The sequence below is a fragment of the Vombatus ursinus genome, unplaced genomic scaffold (genome assembly GCF_900497805.2).
Source record: "Vombatus ursinus unplaced genomic scaffold, bare-nosed wombat genome assembly UNPS02014812.1, whole genome shotgun sequence".
Lineage (NCBI taxonomy): Eukaryota > Metazoa > Chordata > Mammalia > Diprotodontia > Vombatidae > Vombatus > Vombatus ursinus.
In genome coordinates this window covers 101,072,629-101,094,470 of record NW_020954590.1, presented here as the reverse complement: position 1 = coordinate 101,094,470, position 21,842 = coordinate 101,072,629, and the positions used below count along the sequence as shown (strand labels likewise).

General features: G+C 35.4%; 1 pseudogene; it reads left to right on the top strand.

Moving 5' to 3' along the window:
* The window catches only part of LOC114054035, a 194,959-nt pseudogene that overhangs the window by 47,779 nt on the left and 125,338 nt on the right, over positions 1-21,842 (top strand).

Below are 21,842 nucleotides of genomic sequence, written 5' to 3'. Positions count from 1 at the left end.
GGTAAGGGTTTTTGAACACTTGATGGCAGGGAAGATAGTGACCCTACACAATGACAATACTACCCCCTCCATAAGTGCATGACCTTTTGACCTTGTAATAGCAGTTAGGCCTATGAAAGTTAGGTGTGTATATTAAGGATATAAACCTGGGAGATTATAGGATGATGTTTCCCTCAACTGAAATGAGGAAATTTGGAAGACAGCAGTGATTCAGAGGAAAGATAAAGTGTTCTATTTTAGATATGTCAAGTTTGAAATGTCTATAGGACATCTAGTTTAAAATACTCAATAGATAATCTAGGCCTGAAGCAAAGGGTAGAGGCTGGGATTGGATATAGAAATCAATGAATCATATGCTTAAATTTGATGGCTAAATCCAAAATTAAATAGTTAAATCTTCTTTCTGTTGATCATCTCCAATTTATTTTGTATGTATCTTATTCATACGTAGTCAGTTGTTTGTTGTCTCACTCATTAGACTGTGAGCTCCTTGGGAGCAGGGACTGAATTTGATTGTTTGTCTAATGTGTAGCACAGTCTCTGGTCCAGAGCAGGTACTTAATAAATGCTTGTTGACTGATTGGTTGATGAGGAATTCATGAAATAATCAAAAAGGAGATTATAAATGGAGAAAAGAATTTAATAGACTTCTCTATATTCATGAACAGGTAGAATGAATCTATGTAGCTGATAACTCTGAGACTTGCATTTTAAAAATACATTTAAAATTTATTTTAGCTTTTTTCTTTTTAAAATTTGAGTTCCAAATTCTCTTTTCCTCCCAACCCTATACCATCTGCTTAGGAGGAAAGCAAAATCATATCAATTATACATGTGAAATAATGTAAAACATATTTCCAAATTAGCCATATCTCACACATACACATACACACACACACACACACACAAACACACACATACACACAACCAACAAAAAAACTAAAGAAAGCTGGAAAATTATACCTCAATTTGGAATCAGACTTTATCAGTTCTTTCCCTGGAGGTTGATAACATTTTTTTGATCATGAGTCCTTTGGGATTTTCTTGGATCGTTGTATTAATCAGAGGAGCCAGGTTCTTCATATTTGATCATCTTTACAAAATGGTTGTTACTATGCACAATTATCTCCCAATTCTTCTCACTTATAGATCTTATAGGTCTTCTTTTATTTTTCTGAAACCACTCCACCGTGTCATTTCTTATTAAATAATAGCATTCTATCACAATCATGTGCTACAACTTCTTCAGTCATTCCCCAATTGATGAACATCCCCTCAATTTCCAATTCTTTACTACAACAAAAAGCTTCTATAAATATTTTTGTGCAAATAGGTCCTTTTTCTTTTTCTTTGATTTCTTTGGGGTAAAAAATCCTAGTAGTGGTATTGCTGAGTCAAAGGGTATGCCCAGTATTATAGCTCTTTGGGCATAATTTCAAGCTATCCTGAAAAATGTTTGAACTAGTTAATAATTCTACCAGCAGTTTATTAGTGTACTTATTTTCCCTTTGCCCTTCCAGCATTTGTCATTTTTGATCAATATGAAGCAGTACCCTAGAATTGTTTTAATTTGCATTTCTCTAATCAATAGTGATTTAGAGTATTTTTTTCATTTGACTATTGATAACTTTGATTTTTTTCTACTGAAAACTGTCTGTTCATAACCTTTGACCATTTGTCAATTGGAGAATGGCTTTTTATTTAAAATTGACTCTGTTCTCTATATATTTGAGAAATAAGGCCTTTATCAGAGAAACTTGATGTACTTTTTTTTGTTGCTATTACTTCATCTATATGTATCTTTTAGCAAAATGTAGTTTCCCTAATTATTTTTTTAATTAGGTCTATTTTTGCTTTTGCTTTGTCTAAAATAATGATTGCTACCTCTGCCTTTTTACTTCAGCTGAAGCATAATAGATTTTGCTCTAGCTCTTTATTTTAACTTTATTCTGTTTCAAGTATGTCTCTTGCAAGCAATATATTATTGGATTCTGATTTCTAATCCATTATGCTCTTCACTTCCATTTTACGATGGAGCTCATATAACTCATCCCATTCCCATTCACAGTTATGATTACTAACTGTATATTTCCCTTCATCATATTTTCTTCGGTTTATCCATCTTATTCTCTTTTTATCCTGTCCCTACTCAAAAGTCTGTTTGGTTTCTGACCATCACCTCTCTTAATCCTCCCTCCTTTTAATTATCAACTCATATCTTTTATCCCCTTCTCCTCCTATTTCTCTACTGAGTCAGATAGATTTCTTTATTTCTATACCCAAATGAGTGTGTGTGTGTATATTCTTCCCTCTTTGAAGCAATTCTTATGAAAGAAGTTCAAGCATTGCTCCCACTCTCCTCATTTTTTCTCCACTATAAAAGTCTTACTTGAATGCCTTTTTGATGTGAGAAAAATTTCCTTTTTCTACCTCTCCCTTCCCCCTTCTATCACTGCATCCCTTTTTTCTCAATCTTTCATTTTTTTGGAGATCATGCCAACACAATCAACTCACATTTATGATTTCTGTCTATGTAGACCCCTGATAATGCTAAAGTTTTTTAGAAGTTAACAGGTATTATCTTCCCATGTAGGAATGCAAAGAGTTTAATTTTATTGACTCTCTTGTGATTTATCTTTCATGATTACCTTTTATACTTCTCTTGAGACTTATGTTTCCATGCACCCCCCACCTTTTTAAATTCAGCTCTGGTCTTTTCATAAGGAATTCTTGAAAGTCCTCTATTTTATTAAATATTTGTTTTTTGTTTGTTTGTTTTTGCCCTGAGGGGTTATATTTAGTTTTGCTGGAGAAGTTATTTTTGATTGTAATCCTGGCTGCTTTGCCTTCCACAATATCATATTACAAGCCCCTTGCTCCTTTAACATGGAAGTGCTAAATCTTCTGTACTCCTGACTGTGACTCCATGACATTTGAATTGTTTCTTTCTGGCTGCTTCTAATATTTTCTCCTTGACCTGAGAACTCTGGAATTTGGCTACAACATTCCTGGGAGTTTTCATTTTGGGTTGTGAGTTGTAGATTATTTAAATTTTCACTTAATGCTGTTTTTAGGATATCAGAGCAATTTTCCTTGATAATTACTTGAAATGTGATGTTTAGGCTCTTTTTTCAATCATGGCTTTAAGGTAGTCCAGTATTTCTTAAATTATCACTACTGGATTTATTTTCCAGATCTGTTGTTTTTCAGTAAGATATTTCACATTTTTCTTTTTCTTTTTTTTTTTTTTTACTTTTTTATTTTGTTTTATTTTACCTTTATGTCTCATGGAATCATTAGCTTTCACTTGCTCAATTTTTATTTTTAATGAATTATTTTCTTCAGTGAGCTTTCATACTTTCTTTTCCATTTTGCCAATTCTGTTTTGAGGAGTTATTCTCTTTAGCGAATTTTTGTATATCTTTTTCCATGCTGTTGACTCTTTTTTCATGATTCTCTTGCAACGCTCTCATTTCTTTTCCCAATTTTTCTTCTACTTCTCTAATTTGCTTTTTAAGTTCTTCCAGAAGGTCTTTTAAAGCCTGAGACCAAATTTTATATATATATATATATATATATATATAATATATATGTGTATGTATGTGTATATATATATATAATGTATATATTTTGAGGCTTCACATGTAGTCATTTTGACACTATTGTCTTCTTCTAAGTTTGTGAATTAATCGTCCCTGTTGCCATAAAAACTTTTTAGAGTCAAATTCTTTTTCTCTTTTTTTGTTTGTTTTTGCTCATTTTTCTGTGTAATTAGTGACTTGGTGTTTTTATATGAGAATTGGGCTGGTCCTACACTGTTCCAATTTTTTTTTCTTGGGGGTGGCACTTGGAGTCTTGCTTTCAGCTTTCACTGGAATTCAAGAACTAGTTGCTTGCTTGCATTAGAGTACGTGCTTCCCTTCTGGCTTCTACTAGGAGGTCTGGCTCCCTGTTGACTTTCCCATGCTGTGGGGTTTCTCTGCTGGCCTGCCCCAGAGTCAGGGTCTCACTCCTGGGTTGCTATGAAAATAGTCTTTCTGCTGGCTGTACCTGGAGGAGGGATCTTGTTACTGGTCTGCCTCAGTTGTGAGGTCCTGCTGTTGGGTTGTTATGGAAACAGGGTCTCCCTGGGGGAGGGCCCTGTAGGTGGGGTCTCACTGTTGGCCAGAATGCTATATAAGTATATAGTCATTCAGTGCTGGTCTCATTTATTGCCAGCAAAGGGTCACCTACTTGTGAACTTCTGCTTCCACTGCTGCTGCTGCTGCTGCTGTCTGCAAGGCCTGCCACTGGGGTATGTGCTCCAGACAGGCTTCCACCCAGGTGTCTAATATCTCCTAGTGACCTCCTAAGTTGACTTAGGCTGGAAAAAAATGTCTCACCTTGACATTTAGTTGGTTCTGCCATTCCAAAATTTGATTTAAGGAATTGTTGTTGTTTGTCCTTTGTTCTTAAAGAGGACTATGACATCAAGGAGGTGATGCCATGACATTCAAGTTAATTGGATTTAAGTGAGAGAGGGCTGTTTAAAGACACCAGCCTCACTTTCTCCTCCATAGCCATCTGGGTCCAGTCACAAGATATAGGTCAGGATGACTGGAGATGGCTCTGTATGCAATGGGAAACCTTGGCTTTTTTAAGCTAAGATCTTTAATAGGTCTTAGTTTTACTTAAGCAATATCTATTCATGATTAAAGTTAGGCAAGAAATGAGGCAGAGAATGACCTTTTTTACCTAGTCAAAAAAAATCAATCTGGGAGGGGAAGATTCTGGGGGTTTTGGGCCAAAAAAGAAATAAGATATATTTACACTCATTCTGAGACAATCAGACAATCAGGGCCCAAACAATGACCAAGTAGGGCTTGGCCTGGGACCTAATGTGGGCCAATTAATGAGAGCCAGAGTAATTTGCATTTAAGGCATGATTCTTAATTAAAAAAAAACAAACAAAAACTAGCCCATAAACCCCAAGACATTGTGTGAGTTTTCAGTGATTAAAATTTACATTCCTGTGGACAGAGCACCTGCAGATAAGGGTATGATACCCTACGTGGACAGAGGGAAGGGAAGGGAAGAGAAAGAGAAAAAATAAAGAAAGGAGGGAAGGAAGGAGGGAAGAAAGAAAGAAAGAAAGAAAGAAAGAAAGAAAGAAAGAAAGAAAGAAAGAAAGAAAGAAAGAAAGAAAGAAAGAAAGAAAGAAAGAAAGAAAGAAAGAAAGGAAGGAAGGAAGGAAGGAAGGAGAGAAGGAAGGAAGAGCCATGTTGCCCAACTGGCTAGTTCCAGTTGCATCCTCAATGGGGCAGCTCCTACTATAATTCACACAGGTTGTTGTTTGTCCTTCATTCTTGAAGAAGACCATAATATCAAAGAGATGATGCCATAACATGCAAGTGAATTGGTTTTAATTTGTTTGGAGGGAGTACTGGAAGTTCAGCTGAGCTGCTGCTTGTACTCCACCATCTTGGCTCCATCATCAATTCATCCTTTTCAGCGACTTTTGGAGGATTTGTGGAAAAGGAGAGAAAAAAAAACTTCTGATTTATGAATTTGAGGAATGCACACTTTCTTTCATAAAGACCCAAATCCAACTTGTAATTATCTCAGCAACTTCCTCCTCTGCCTAAGTTGTATTTTCCATCCCTTCCTACCCACAGCCACTTCTGCATTTTTGAGCAGGACCATGCTTAAACTATGCCAAATTAATACAAATTTGTATTAGAAAAAGAGATACTTCAGTTTCTCTGAGTAACCAATTACAGTGTTTGACAGTTCTCATTGTCAGACATTCTTCTTCCTGTCTACTGTATGTCCATAATATTGTGCTGAATAGTTTCATCTAATTTTGCCTTGAATTAAAATTAAAACCATCTGGTCATCATCTCTATGCATGAGGCCTTCATTGTTTGAGGTAAGCAGAAGAGGGAGGTACACTTTAGCTGGGAATCAATGGGTTTTCAACATAATGTTGTAACTAGTATAACATGTTAACTAGAAATTTAGAAACATAATAGTTCTCTAATATGAATTGCGGAACCAATTATTTAATTAATTCTTCAGAGTATGTTTCATAACAAAAGAATTTCCTCTGGGGATAGAAATAGGGGAGGGATGAAGGACAAATGGAAGGGTAGAGAAAAATGCTCCAATCATAAGAAGATAGAAGTAAATAGATTTACTATAGAATAGAACTCTAAAAATAAGAGTTTAGTAAGTTTATAACATTTTACAGATTAACATACCAAAAATGAGGTTTGAAGAAAGGTAGTTATGCACACACACACACACACACACACACATACATACATATACATATATACATGTACATACATACACATACATTTATACATAGATATATACATATATATGATTTAGAAATCAAGTATCATTACTTTTCTCTATCACAATTCATATCTAGTTCTCATGGAAGCACTCAACTTAACATAACATTGACTATAGAACAAGTTTTATTTAACCAAAGAAATTACCAATATAAAAAAATGCTAAGGCCTCAGAATTAAGCTTATAGACAGTCAAGATAATTATCCTTGCCTCTAACCCAGGGGAAACAGAGCTTACCAAAGAAAGAGTTTGCCTTACAAGATCTTTAACAAGGTGGCCAGAGTCAAGATAGTGAAGTAGAAGCACTAAGTCAATCTCTCAATATTGTCCTACAAACAACTTTAAAATAATACCTCAAATTGAATTCTGGAGTTTGAGAGCCAACAAAAAGTCATGGTGAGACATTCTTCTAGATCCCAACAGATTAGGAGGTTGGAAGGGGAAATCTGTGACATAGAATTGGAAGTTGTTCTAAAGCCCTCCTGGATACAACATCAGTGGTGGGACTTGATGGTGGCAACAGAAGCAGAAACAACTTCAGCAGCTCTCAAACCAGAGATGGTAAGATCTAGGAACTGGTTAGAAGATGATTACAAAGGGACATCTGTGCTAGTAATATATGCAGGACTAGAAGCTGTTTAGTAACTCCACAGTCTATACCCATATCTTGGTCACAGTTCAAAGGCAGAGAGGAGTACTTTTAAGTTGAAAGGGAACAGGGGCCCTGAAGATCTTCAGTATCATTTCCAGTCACAAGCGATCTGGGACCATGAGGAGCAGTACTGCTTTTACTCCTCAGGGAGTTGAGACCTTGAAAAACAGTATCAATTGAAATCCTAGGGGATCTGAGGCCTTTCCTAAATAAGAATAAGAGCTGAACCAGGAAAGCAGTGACCACACCTATCCCCAGATCATTTACAGTAGAGAGGAAATGGTGAAAGCAGAAGGCAAAGATAGAACCTCAATTTCATCTAAATAGGTTTGGAGAAGGAAAAATATATGTACACACTCAACTGGATACAGAAATTTATCTTAACTAACAGGGAAGTAGGAGGGAAATGGAATCAGAGAAAGGAAGGGGGTTAAAAAATGAAGGGCAGATTAAAGAAGACAACAGTCAGATACAAAACAGACTTTATAGGAGAGAGAGAGAGTGAGAGTGAGAGACAGACAGAGAGACAGACACAGACACAGTCACAGACACAGAGAGAGACAGAGACAGAGGGACAGGGAGAGAAAGAGAGACAAAGACACAGAGACAGAGAGAAGAAGAAGATGAAGAAGAAGAAGAGGAAGAAGAAGAAGGAGGAGGAGGAAGAGGAGGAGAAACAGAAGAAAAAGGAATAAAGGGAAATACACAGTGATCATAACTCTGAATGTAAATGGGATGAACTCACACGTAACATGTAAGTAAAAAGCAGAATGCCTTAGAAAATAGAATCCACTAATATATTGTTTACAAGAATCATTTGAAAAAGAGACATAAATAGAGTTGAAATAAGGAGCTGGAACAGAATGTATCATGCTTCAGCTTATACAAAAAAGCAGGATTAGAAATCAGGATCTCAAGCAAAGCAAAAGCAAAAATATGAAAGAGATAAAGAAGGAAACTACATCTTGCTAGAAGGAACCATGATCAATGAAGTAATATCAACACTAAACAGATTTGCACAAAATGATATGGCATCCAAATTTTTAACAGAAAAATTAAATGAATTGTAGGAAATTATAGAAAGTAGATGCTATACTAGAGGGAGAACTAAACTTCTCACTCTCGAAGTTAAATGAATATAGCCATAAAATAAATAATAAAGAAGTTGAGGATACGAATAGAATTTTCAAAAATTTAAATACGATAGACCTTTGGAGAAAACAGAATAGGAATAAAAAAGTATACTTTTTTCTCATCTGTACCTGGCATATTCACAAAAATTGACTATATATAAGGGCAGAAAATCCTTAAAACCCAATTCAGAAAAGGAGAAATTTTCATACCATAATGCAATAAAAATTACATTCAGTTAAAAAAAAACATTGAAGCATAGATTAAAAATTAATTGGAATTAAATAATCTCATCCTAAAGAATGGTTGGCCTCAATTGACTTCTGAGAGGCAAGATGGCAGAGTAAGTAGTAAATACCTGTCACTCTCCCTTATTGACCTCAGGGGAAAAAAAAAAGAAAATAGGATCCCAGGAAAAATCTTGGAAGAGCAGAACTAGCAGAAAGATAGGGTGGAGCAGTCTTTTAGGCCAGGAAACTTGGAGGATTAATGGAAAAAAAAAGGTCAGTCTCACTCAGGTAAAAGAATAATGCATTCCAGGACAGGAAGGGTCCCAACAAGCCAGCAACAGGCCCCACCTCAGCAAACCAGCAGGAGATCCTGAGCTCAGAGTGGTGGAGCAGGTAGATGCAAACACCAGGACTGTCCACCACATGCCTTATCATAGACAGGGGAACTGGCAGACCCCAGCTTGGAGAAACACTACATGGGCTGGTGCAGCTAAGCAGGCAGGCAGGTATCTTTTAGCAACTGCACCTCCCAATGCTTCAATGTAGCCCCAAGCAGGCAGGTGTTCTCCAGAGGCTAGACAACCCTGTGCTCTTGCATATACCCAGGGACACACACACACACACACACACACACACACACACACACACACAAACCTGCAAACCTGGCCTCAGCACACACCAGACACCACCACTAGGACCCCAGCTCAGCACAGGTCAGCTGAGAGACCCCTACAGCCTCCAGTTGCCAGCACCTGAGGACCCAGCACACAAAGTCAGTGACCAAGGCCCTGGCCCCCAGCACAAGAAGCTTGGGACAATGTCCCCTATACCCCAGAGGGAGAAGTCAACTTTAAAAGCCAGGAAATAGGCAAACAAGATCATCAAAAGGCAAAAATAAACACTGACCATAGGCTCTTCTTATGGAGACAGGGAAGATAAAAACACAAACTCAGAAAAAGGACCTATACCTTTTCAATTCTTCCAAGGTGGTATGATCAAAGGTGAGGTGTTTAATCCTTTCCTGGCCTGGGTTCTATGATTGACCTCAAGCATTATTTTTTGCCTCGAAACTGTGAGGGAGATTCCCACTCCACCACCACCACAATCTCCACCACGCCAACGCTCCTCCTCGCCCCAGCACCTCTACCCAGAACTGTGACCCAGATCCAAGCTTGGGCAAAGTAAGAGAATCCTGCCTCAGTGCCAGCAAAGAGATCCCTGCAATCTCCCTCTGATCAGCCATTTGATCCACCCTCTGTCTGTAGTCCAAGAGCTCTAGAAGCAGTCGCTGCCCCAGGGCCTGGGAGCAGGGCTGAACCAAGCTCCTCTCTCACCAAGGTTGACAGGCCTTTTATGCTGACCTTCTAAGTTGTCTTTGGTGTTTGTGAGTTGAGAAGTATGGAAACTGCAACAGCTTCCCTTTATTCAATCCCTTGAGGCCTGCTCCAGGATCACTGATGCCCTGATTGTTGCTGGCAAGGCTCACACTGAACTGCACTCCTCTCACAGCCTAGTGCAAGAGACTTTTCCTGCTAACTTTCCAGGTTGTCTTGGACTGGGGATTTGTCTCACTTTGTCTTTTTGTAGGTTCTGCTGCTCTAGAATTTGTTTAGAACCATTTTTACAGGTATTTGGAGGGGTTTGCTGGAGAGTTCAAGCAAGTCACTGTTTTTACTCCACCATCATGGCTCCCTCCAAACTCAGAAAAGGAAAACATTGTCAATATACCTACATCCAAAATCTCAAAGGGGAATATGAATAGATCTCATGCCCAAAAAGTCCTTTTGGAAGAGCTCAAGAAAGATTTTAAAAGTCAAATAAGAGAGGTAGAAGAAAAATTGGGAAAAAGAAATGAGAGGTATGCAAGAGAAAGTCAACAACTTGGAAAAGGAAGGACAAAGACTGACTGAAGAAAACAATTCCTTAAAAAATAATTGGCCAAATAAAAAAAACACAATATCCACTGAAGAAAACAATTCCTTAAAAATTAGAATTCAGTAACTGGAAGCTAATGACTGTATAAGACATCAAGAATCAGTCAAACAAAATCTAAAGAATGAAAAAAAATATAAGAAAATATAAAATATCTCATTGGAAAAAACAACTGACCTGGAAACAGATGCAAGAGGGATAATTTAAGAATTATTGGGCTGCCTGAAAGCCATGAATAAAAATATGGACAGCATACTTCAAGAATTTATCAAGGAGAATTGCCCTGAAGTCCTAGAACCAGAGGGTAAAAAAGTCATTGAAAGAATCCACTGATCAACTCCTGAAAGAGGTCCCTAAATGAGAACTCCAAGGAATATTACAGCCAAATCCCAGAATTATCAGGTCAAGGAGAAAATGCTGCAAAGAGCGAAAGAGAAACAATTTAAATATCATGGAGCCACAGTCAGGATTATGTAAGACCTAGCAGTTTCTACATTAAAAGATCTGAGGGCTTGTAATATGATGTTCCCTAAGGCAAAGGAGCTTGGCTTGCAGCCACAAAGCAACTACCTAGCAAAATTGAGTATAATTTTTCAGGGGAGGGGATGGGCATTCTATCATGAGAATAGGAGAAATAGGGGATATCCAAACTTCCCTGATGAAAAACCCAGAGCTGAACAGAAAATTTCTTCTTCAAATACAAGACTCAAGAGAAGCTTAAAAAAGTAAACAGAAAAGGGAAAAAAAGCATATTATTCAATAAGGTTAAATGTTGATATCCCTACATGGGAAGATGCTACTTGTAACTCTTGAGAACTGTATCTTTATTACAACATTAAGAGGTGTATACATAGACAGAGGGTGGTGGTATAAGTTGACTTTGATGTGATGGTAAAATAAATTAATGAAGGGGTGAAAAAAGGATTGTACATGAAGAAAAAAGGAGGAGGAAGAAAAGGGTGAATTACATCAATGAAGAGGCACAGAGACTTATTAGAATAAAGGAAAAAAGGGAGGGAGGCAAGCATTGTTTGAATCTTACTTTCATCAGATTTGGCTCAAAGAAGAAATAACATACACACTCAATTAGTTATAGAAATCTATCTCACCCTATAGGAAGGAGGTGAAAGGGGAAAGAAAAAGGAGAAGGGTAGATAGATGGGAGGGCAGAAGGGAGGGTAAAAGTAGTAGGAGAAAGAGGAAAGAAAATGGAGAGGAGCTGTTGGAAGGCAGGGCAGATTGAGGTAGAGGGTGGTCAGACACAAAACATTAGTGAGGAAAGAAAGAGAGAAAGGAGAGAGAAAAGCACAAAACAGTGGAGATATAGGATGGAGAGAAAGACACAGTTAGTAATCGTAACTCTGAAAGTAAGTGGGAAGCATATAACAGACTGGATTAAAAACCATAATCCTACAATATGTTGCTTAAAGAAAGACATTTGAAACAGAGAATAAAGGTAACACACAGAATAAAGGTAAAAGGCTGGAGTAGAATATATTATGCTTCAGCTGAAGTAAAAAAAAAGCAGGGGTAGCAATACTGATTTCAGACAAAGCAAAAGCAAAAATAGATCTAATTAGAAAAGATAAGGAAGGAAACTATATCCTGCTAAAAAAAAAAGTGCCATAGACAATGAGGTAATATCAATATTAAACATATGCACTAAGTGTTATAGCACCCAGATTCTTAGAGGAGAAGTTAAGGGAGTTACAGGAGGAAATAGACAGCAAAACAATACAAGTGGGGGGGGACCTCAACTTTCCCCTCTCAGAACTAGAGAAACCTAACCATAAAATAAACAAGAAAGAAGTTAAGGAGGTGAATAGAATTTTAGAAAAGTTAGATATGGTTGGCTTCTGGAGAAAATTGAATGGGAACATGAAGGAATATACCTTTTTCTCAGGGGTATATGGCACCTACATAAAAAATTGACTACATATTACAGTATAAAAACTTCACAATCTAATGCAGAAAGACAAAAAATATTAAATGCATCTTTTTCAGATCATGATGCAATAAGAATTACATGTGCTAAAGGGCCAAGGAAAGACAGACTAAAATTAATTGGAAACTAAATAATCTAATCCTAAATAATGAGTGGGTCAAACAAAAAAAAATCATAGAAACAAGCAGTAACTTCTTCCAAGAGAATGACAATGAGACAACATACCAAAATTTATTGGATGCAGTCAAATCAGTTGTTAGGGAAAATTTTATATCTCTAAATGCTTTCATGAATAAAATAGAAAAAGAGGGTATCAATAATTGGGCATACAACTAAAAAACCTAGAAAAAGAACACATTAAAAATCCTCAATTAAATGCCAAATTGGAAATTCTGAAAATCAATGGAGAGATTAATAAAATCAAAAATAAGACAATTATTGAACTAATAAACAAAATGAAGAGCTGGTTTTACGAAAAAAATCAATAAATTAGATAAAACTTTGGTTAATTTTATTAAAAAAAAGAAAACCAAATTATCAGGATCAAAAATGAAAAGGGTGAATTCACCACCAATGAAAAGGAAATTAAAACAATAATTAGGAGCTATTTTGCCCAACCACATGTCAATTAATCTGACAGTCTAATTATAAACCAATTTCCCTAATGAATAGAGATGCAAACATTTTAAATAAAATATTAGCCAAGAGATTACAGCAACTTATCGCAAGAATAATACACTATGGTGGGGTGAAATTTATACCAGGAATGCAGGGCTCATTTAATATTAGAAAAACAATCAACATAATTGACCATAACAATAACAAAATTAATAGAAATCATATGATTATCTCAATTGATGTAGAAAAAGCTTTTGGGATAATATAACACTCATTTCTATTAAAAACACTACAGAGATTAGGAATCAATAGAGTTTTCCTTAAAATGATAAATAGCTCCTTCATGATATACATGATAACATGCAACATGATAAGAGTAACATCATGTGATGAACAACTTTGACAGACTTAGCTCTGCTCAGCAATGAAAGTATCTAAGACAATTTCAAAAGACTTAGTATGAAAAATGCTGTCCACATCCATAGAGAGAGCTATGTAGTATGTATGCAGATCAGAGTCTACTATTTTCTTTCTTTATCCCTGTTGTGTTTTTTTTCTTTCTTGTAGTTTTTCCCTTCTGTTCTGATTCCTCTTTCATGATGTGACTAACATGGAAATATGTGTATTATGATCATACATGCATAGCCTATATCAGATTACATACTGTCTTGGAAAGAGGGGAGGGAAGGGAGAGGAGAAATTTAGAACTAAAAATCTTATAAAAGTGAATGCTGAAAACTAAAAATTAATTAATTAATTAATCAATTACTTAATATAATTGGTTCAAAGAACAAATCACAGAAACAATTTTTAAAAATTCAGGAAAGAGCAGGGCAACAATGAGACAACAAACCAAAATTTGTGAGATGTAGCCAAACAGTATTTAGGGGAAAATTTATATCTCTAAACACATACATCAGTGGAATACAGAAATAGCAGATCAATAAATTGGGTATGCAACTAAAAACCCTAGAAAAATACAGAACCCTAGAGAATCAACTAAAAAACTTGTTGAAACAATGACTTTAGCAAATATGCAGTATATGAAATAAGCTCACATAAATTATCCATATTCTATATTTTGCCATTAAAATACAGAATGAAGAGATAGAAAGAGAAATTACATTTAAAATAACTGCAGAAAATATAAAGTACTTGGGAATCTACCTGCTAAGACAAAACCGGGGACTGTATGAACACAATTATAAAAAACATTCTCCACAGAAATAAAGATAAGAGCTAAACAACTGGAGAAACATTAATTGCTTATGAGTAGGCCAAGCTCATGGGTAGGACATTTTCTCCTAAGATCATTTGCTTATTCAGTGATACAAATATATATGTATGTATGTATGTGTGTGAATGTATGTATATGTATATAAACATGCACATACATACACACCTTTAATATTTACATATGTATACACATATCCATATATACACATGTAATGTATATACACATATACACACATATTATATGTATATATTTTTGTGTATGTAAATATATGCATCAAACTCCCAAAATTATTTTATAAAGCTAGAAAAAAATAAAATTCTTCTTGAAGAATAAAAAGTCAAAAGTATCAAGGGAATAAAATAAAAAAAATGTTGTGAAGGTAGGCAGCCTAGTAATACTGGATTTCAAACTATATTGCAAAGTGGTAATCATGAAAATATTCTAGTACTGGCTAAGAAATAGAACATTGGATGAGTGCAATAGTTTATGTACACAGTACATAGTAGTAAATTATAGCATTCTAGTATTTGATAAACCCAAAGATTCAAGTTTTGGGGGTAAGAACTCACCATTTGCCAAAGTATTCCTGAGAAAAATGGAAAGCAGTCTGGTAGAAACTAAGTATAGACCAACATCTGATCACACTGCATATCAAAATAAGGTCAGAATGGATAGAGTTTAGACATAAAGGGTGATATCATTAGTAATTTAGAGGAGCATGGGAAAAATGTACCTATAAGATTTATCACAGGGGAAGAATTTATGATTGAAAATATATAAAAGGGATCAGAAGAAGTAAAATGGATAATTTTGATTGCATGAAATTGAAACATTTTTGCACAAACAAAACTCATACAGCCAAAATTAGGAGGCAAATAGAAAACTCAGGGGAAAAGTTTTACATCAAGTATCTCTGATAAAGGCCTCACTTCCCAAAAAATATAGGGAACTGAGCTAAGTGAGCCATTCCACAATTCATTTAATGTCAAAAAGTAAGAGCATGCAGTTTTCAGAAGAGAGCAAACTATCAAGAGTCAAATGAAAAAAAAAATGCTTTAAATCATTATTGATTAGAGAAATGCAAATTAAAACAACTCTGAGATATCACCTCACATCTCTCAGATTGGTAAAATGATAAAAAAAGAAAAATGACAAATGCTGGAGGGACATGGAAAAATAGAGACACTAGTATATTGTTTGTGGAAATGTGAACTAATCTACTAAACATTTGGGAAAACAACTTGGAACTATGACCAAAGGGATATAAAATGGCATATCCCCTTGACCCAGCAATACTATTACTAGGCCTATACCCAAAAGAGATCAGAAAAAAGGGTAAAGGACCTCTTTGTACAAAAATATTTGTAGCAGCTTTCTGTGTTGGTAAAGAATTGGGATTTGGGAAGATTCCCATCAACTGGGGAATGGCTAAAATAAAAAGACTTGGCACATGATTTTGATGAAATACTATTGTGCTATAATAATCAATGAGCAGAATGATTTTTTTTAAAAAATAGAAAGACATATATAAACTCATGAAAAGTGACATGAGCAGAACCAGGAAAACATCATACACAGCAACAATAATACTTTAAGGATCATCAAATGTGGAAGCTTTAGCTGGTCTGATCAAGACAATTCCAAAGGGCCAATGGAGGAAAATTCTATCTACCTCCAGAGAGAGAACTGATGAACTCTGGGTGCAGATGGAAACATATTTTTTTCATTACTTTTATTGCTTTTTTGTGTATTTGCTTTTGCAACATGTCTAATATGGAAATATTTTTCATGACTTCACAGATATAAATGATATGTTGCTTGCCTACTCAAGAGGTGGGGGAGGGCTGAGATGGAACTCAATTTAAAAAAAATGAATGTCAAAACATTTTCATGTAATTGAACATATTTAACAAAATAACAAAAATATATTTAAAATAAAGATCTTCAAGTCTATATGGCTTTCTCTTGTTTGGGGAGGGGGGAGGGAGACACTCCATTTAGTAGTATGCAGGTAAGTGTTTAACAACCAGATTTCAGAAACTCTTTTAAGTTTATATTCATTATTAATATTTTATCCATCACTTTCTTAACCTTATACAATCAATAAAATTATAAATCAAACCATCATTTGTAGCATTTGCCAATTTCCAAGATGAAAATTTCTACATAGAAAATTTGATGATCAACTCTCACAAGTCAGTCTGAACTGGTTCCAACACATCCCTGATCCCAATTAACCATATAAATCAATAGAACTGTATTCCTTGGGGAATAAGGGACTGCCAGAGAACTAAGGATAGTAGTTTTCACTATTTATAATATAAAGTTTGATTCCCTTGCAATTTTTGTCCAGTTAAAAAAAACCTGTCTCATATTTGGTCCATGGAAAACCATTTTTTCCCATCATAAGTCAAAAGAAATACTTAGTGAGGACCTTCCAAAATCATCCCAAGGCTATTTAAACCCAAAACAGTAAGGTCTGTATCTTGAAATACAGGATAAAATCATAACAGAACAGATGTATAGGAGTTCTTACTGGAACCACAGGAATTGTTGTCTGGGATTTCCAATTCTTTCAGGTAAAGGCAACTTATAAAGAAAATTACTTAACTCCTTAATAAATCTATCCAATGTTCCACTTGTTTGAATAACTGCAACCTAAGAAAAATCAATGTTGGTTGAAAATTTAATAAACAGTACTAGATGAATACCCCCTCCCCAAAAGATTTTAAAAGAATTATAGAAATTCTAGCAATTCTAGGAGAGGAAGGTAAAGACAGAGAGTACACTATATGTGAGAAAAAGCCAATGAAAACATCTTTAAGATTTAAATTAGGACACTCAATTAAGGCTAACAAAAGTACCTAGATGAAATTACCTTTCTAATAATTAAAGCAAAAGCCCAAAGTACAGGGGAACAAAGGACAAAGTATGTCACTGAAAATTATCAACATCTTTGAAAATGGAAATGACAAAAATAAAATCAATGAAATTTTGATGGAGAAACTCATGTAACTTATTCCTGAGGCAATTCAATCTATGGTAGGTATGAACTTTACATGAGTACAAATTTTTAGAAAACCCAATCTGATTAAATTTTTTTTCTCATTAAGCACAATAAGCTTGTCCATTCTTTGCTTTTTTCCCCAAAAAATTAGGATGTTATTTAGACTCTTATGATTTTCTCATTAATTCAGCATTGGTGAGAACCTTCTTAAAAGTGTCATATCTAATTTTGGACTCTTGCTACAGGAAACAAAAATAACTTGGACAGGATTCATAGGAGGGTCACATCAATGATTAAACATTAAGATCTAAAATGAAAATTAGACCTCTGAGAAAGTGTTAGAAAAACTAGTAATGTTTATCATGGCAAAAGAAGGACAAGAGGCTCCTTATAATTTTTTCAAGTAAAGGAAATATTTCCCCCTATCTCCACTCAGGCTAGAATATGGTAAAATAAAGTTTGACTAGAATATTATATTCAATAATATTTATCAGCTAGATGGTGTAGTGGATAGAGTATTGGACTTACAGCTAGGAAGACCTGAGTTCAAATCCAACCTCAGATAATTACCAGCTATCTGACCCTAGGCAAGTCACTTAATCTCTGTCTGTTTCTGTATCCTCATCTATAAAATGGGGATATTAACAGCATCTTTTTCCCAGGGTTATTCTGAAGATAAAATAAGACAATATTCATAAGTCCCCTTAAAGAAATATATAAAATGCAATTATTATTATTATTATTATTATTATTATTATCAGTCTTACTTATGCCTTACACTTCATTCTTGCTGTCCTTCTGATTAGTGATCACTTTTGTAACTAATGATTTTAATCTTGGTTTATCTTATGAATATCTCCACTCCAGATTCTGACCTTAGTACTCTGTCTCTGGAGTAAGCAAGGAGTTGCCTTAACCATGGTTTAATTGGCAGGAGGAACTTTATTCCTACCAACATCACCCCATAATGATATGGGGCACAGGGCTAGACCCTCAGTTGAATGGTTATTTGGAAAGGAGAGGTCTGTCTGAGAATCTTAAAGGGCTGCACTTCCCTTTCTTATGGAGCTCCTCAAACATGACTAAACAAATGTCTCACTTCTTCTACCCTTGCTACTAAGATGATTTTTTTTTTTTTGCTGGGTGGGGTTGGCAATGAATGGAAGAGATTCTCTTCTTTAGATGAATGTAAGCATCTTTCATGTTTGAGAGATTGGTATGTACACTTCTCATCTTCTATTTGGTGATATTAAAGAGATTGCTGTTCAGATGCATATCTTGACAGGCTCTGTTAGCAAGTGGTCTCAGCTGGTGTTTAGCTTATAAAACCTCTCCCTACCACCACCTCAGTGGAATTTCCCCCAGGCTCAAGAATTCTTAGTTATGATTGTGTTTGGATCCATTGCTTATGACCTCTTGTTTCAGCCTAACCTATTACTGTGTCCAATCTGTCAATCAAGTATAATTGTGAAATTCTGTTCTTCACGAAAATAAATTGGTACTATTTTACTATTTTTTTTCTATTTGTGTCAAGTCTGATGATTTGGCTCCAAGTCCCTCATTTTAAAGACATCTATTCATCAATACAATGTGATTCTGATTTAAAATGGGCTATATATTGTGGTAGCATTTGATAGATGATAGATGATAGCTCAGTAGATAGATAGAAATATATATATATATATATACACACACACACACACACACATATGTGTGGGGGGGTGGAGGGAGGGAGGGAGAGAAGTAGAGAGGATAGAGATGTTAAAAATGTTACTGGGAATTGGAACATATGGATGATGATCAGTAAACCCAGTAAAGGGAGTGTAATGAGGAGATTACAATCAGGGAATACAATAGCGGGAAACTGGCTTAATGAGATTATTGGTACCAAGCTACATTATTCATAGGGCATTCTGATTAGAGATAAATGCAAAAAGAAATGCATATTTCTAGGTGGAAGATTTAATTTGCATTTCAAATAAATACTCTATTACTATAACCTTTGACTTAGAAAATGAGTTTTGAAATTGAAAAAGTTGAGCCACCCCTTAGTTGAACAGGATGTAGGTGGGCCAAATGGATTTCATAGAGTGATTTGAAGGCCATGGTGTAGCTGTGTACTAGATTCTAAAAGTCTCTCTGATCACATCCTTAGTCTAGCCTAGGGGATTTGTAGTCAATTCCTTACTGTGCATTAATACACTTTAAGATCAAAGATTACTTCATAATGAATGTTTATGAAGTAAAATATGTCTGTATGCAAATTTATTTTCCTTCTAATTATCTTCATCAATTATCTCAGTTAACTAACTCTCCATAATTCACCATGTCCAAATGTGAATAGCCCTCTCTCTTTCTAAATCTGTTCGTCCTCTCTAGAAAGAACACTCTTTAATGTCTGCAGACTTAATTCCTGACATCTACTAGCTATCTTACAAATATTTGACTTTTCTACTGCATCAAATCATAGAATTATAGCATCAGTATGGATGGATTCTTCCTTACAGATCACTTCTCTCATGCTTGATATCTCTTGTGCCTTAGCTTCTCAGGTTTTGAATTCACTACCTCTTGGACTGCCCCTTCTCTATTTTCCTTTTATAACTTTAGTATGTTTTAACATTAGCATTCTCTTCACTCTATTCCTGGCTCTCTACATTATTTCTCTTGTTGATCCTATTCATTCCTAAGTTTCATTGCCATTGTGAAACTGCTTTCCAGGTCTATGTGTTTAATCCTTTTAGCTTTAATCCTGAATTTCAAAGAGTCAGCTGGACATTTTTATTTCTATGTCTATCACCTCCAATTTGACACATCCAGAACTGAATTTTTTATCTCATATGGCCATTGGGAAGGCAGTCAAATATAATGCAACCAAGTTTCATGAAAATGAGGGGCAAGCTAGCATATCTAAAGTAACAAAGCACCCTAATGGAGAGATAAGTGACAGCACTTGCAAAGTAAGTCAAATCAGCACCACCACACTGACCACCATTTCCCCTCAGACCCTAATAGAGACATCCCAGCACCCTAAACTTGAGTCTTTGGAATAGCAATACTTCTACCACAGTGACTACACACATCATCCTGGGAAACAACTCATGTAAAGATGCATCCTGGAAACTGTTTCTGCAGGTGCTGAAGCCACAGCTACTTAATATCCAAAAATAGTGTCATCCCCACAAAATCCTTGGCATTGTCAAATGGTTTAATATCAGATACTGATATGATTTGTCAATAGAAATAATGTTAAGAAGAGATATTATTATCTACTTTGCCACTGCACTCTAAGGATCATGGGGCCTTTCCATCTGACTTATAGGCATAACCTTCCATCTGCTCCATTCCCTATAAGAATGGAAGCTCCTTGAAAGCAGGGACTGGCTTACTTTTTTATCTGTCTGTCCAGTGCTTAGCACAATGTTTGGCATACAATAAGCAATTAATAACTTTTTTTTTTCAATGCAAAGAGAATGAGATTTGGAGTCAAGAAGATCTAAGTTCCAGTATTGCCTCAGACAAAATACACTAATTGTATGACCTTGGACAAATCACCTAACTTCTTGGAAGCTTGATTCCCTCTTTTACAAACTGAGGATAATATCAAACTCTTCACTGGGCTTTGTGAGGAAATGATGATAAAATATGTGTTAATTATTTGTTGAACTCCAAAATGTTATATAAATGTTAACTTTTATTGTTGTTGTTGTATAGATCAAACTAATGAATGTATGTAAAAATTTTTGTAAACTGTAAATTTTTATATAAATGTCAATCTCTTTCTCCAAAATTGCTTTCTTTTTCCTGACTTATACATTTCTGTTAATTCTATCATTCTTTCATGAATCATCCAAGCAAAGAACTTGGAGTCACCTTTGTCTCTTCTGTCTCTTGTTACCATTGCTCCTCTCTTCTACCCCATGTTCAGTCAACTGTGAAGTCCTTTAGATTTTATTTCCTTTATACTTTTCCTACCAATGGCCTCTTTTTCATTATCATTACAATCACTGTAGACAAGGATCTTCATTACCATTTGAAATAACAACTGATCTCCTTTTCTCAAGTCTTTACCTTTTCCAAACTACTTTCACATCAGACTTTTAAAAGTATAGTTCTAGTAAAATTTAGATCGATCAATGAATGAAAAGGTATTTAAGTGTTTGCTATATACCAACTACTATATTAAGTGCTAGGGATACACATATGAAAAGAACTCTCTTGCATTAAGGAGCTTATGTTTTTTTATAAAAGAAAACAAACTACATAGGGTACTGGTGCCCTAGGAAGAGAGTTTTGGTCTATAGTCATAAGGATGGTGATTCAATATATTTCACAATTATTTGGCAAGCCGTTTCCAAAAACCAATGGCACATAAGAGGTAGAAGGTAGTGGGGTAGCTGGGATGAAGGTGTCAGGCATATGGAAAAATGACACTTTTTTTAATAGCATATAAAGGTGAAACATGATTTAGGGGCTGGGATTTACTTAATGGTCTGGGTTTTGCTCCTTCTCTCACCAATGAAGAGGGCTGAAACACAGGGCAGAATATTGGAAGATTCAAGGATTCAGGGTAAAGATGACATGTTACAGGCCCAAAGGAGGAGAAGCATGGCAGTAGTGACTGGTAGAACAAAAGAAATCATGAATGGGTAGCTAGATGGCTAGGTGAGATGAAAAAGTGAAACAAGATCAAATTCTAGCTCTGCTTATTACAAGTTATGTAACTTGGATTCAGTTTGTTTTTTGTTAAT